The sequence below is a fragment of the Pinus tabuliformis genome, chromosome X, assembly GCF_031772625.1.
Source record: "Pinus tabuliformis cultivar Carrire ecotype Pingquan chromosome X, CPIR1, whole genome shotgun sequence".
Taxonomy (NCBI): Eukaryota; Viridiplantae; Streptophyta; class Pinopsida; order Pinales; family Pinaceae; genus Pinus; species Pinus tabuliformis.
In genome coordinates, this window is record NC_142308.1 from 1,090,759,082 (window position 1) to 1,090,759,862 (window position 781).

Below are 781 nucleotides of genomic sequence, written 5' to 3' on the forward strand. Positions count from 1 at the left end.
GCTTCATCAAGGGTTACGATTCTTTTTCTTCATAGATCTAGTTGTTTTCTCCTTGGATCAAGACGTCCTTGCTTGGGATCACTTGGAGATGAAATTTCTCTATAAATAGAGCCTTTGGCTCCTCATTTTAGTATCATGTAATTCTTGAGCTACTGGCTAGTGAAGCTCTGTAGAAATTTTGTACTGAATATTTTTCTGAGTAATAAAGAAAGACTTTGGGGGCATATTCTTTATGGTGTTATTCTTCTGCTTTTATGGTAATATTGTTCAAATTTATTTGTGCTTAATGCTCTACACTATTTGATCTCTAACTTGTTAGCTTCATATTCCATTTGTGGATTAATTTATGCAAGTTATCTGGTGTTGATTTCTTAGTTGGAGAACCACTTTAGATCTAGAAGAGCTAGTGGGCTTTTGGTTGAATCCCTAGGATTCTTTTTTCATTGTGTAGTCCAATCCCTTGTGGATCTAACAATACATTTAAAAGTGTGTAGAGATCTCTATTTTTCTGAAGTAGATCTTGAGTGTGGGGTAAGTTTTTGGTTGAACGAACCCACTCTCAAGCAGATAAAGGTTGAAGAACCCATATTGATTTTCTCAGGGACTTTGTTTCCACCTCACTTACACACCTAAGTTAATGTGGGAAAAATCCTCAACCCCACTAGGTGTGGCCTTGGTGGCAAAGCTCAGAGAAGGGGCTATCACCTAATCCCAACTCTCTCCATCTAGGCTCTCTCCTAGCTAAAGCCAAGGGGGGTGGACCCTAAGGATGGATTCTAAA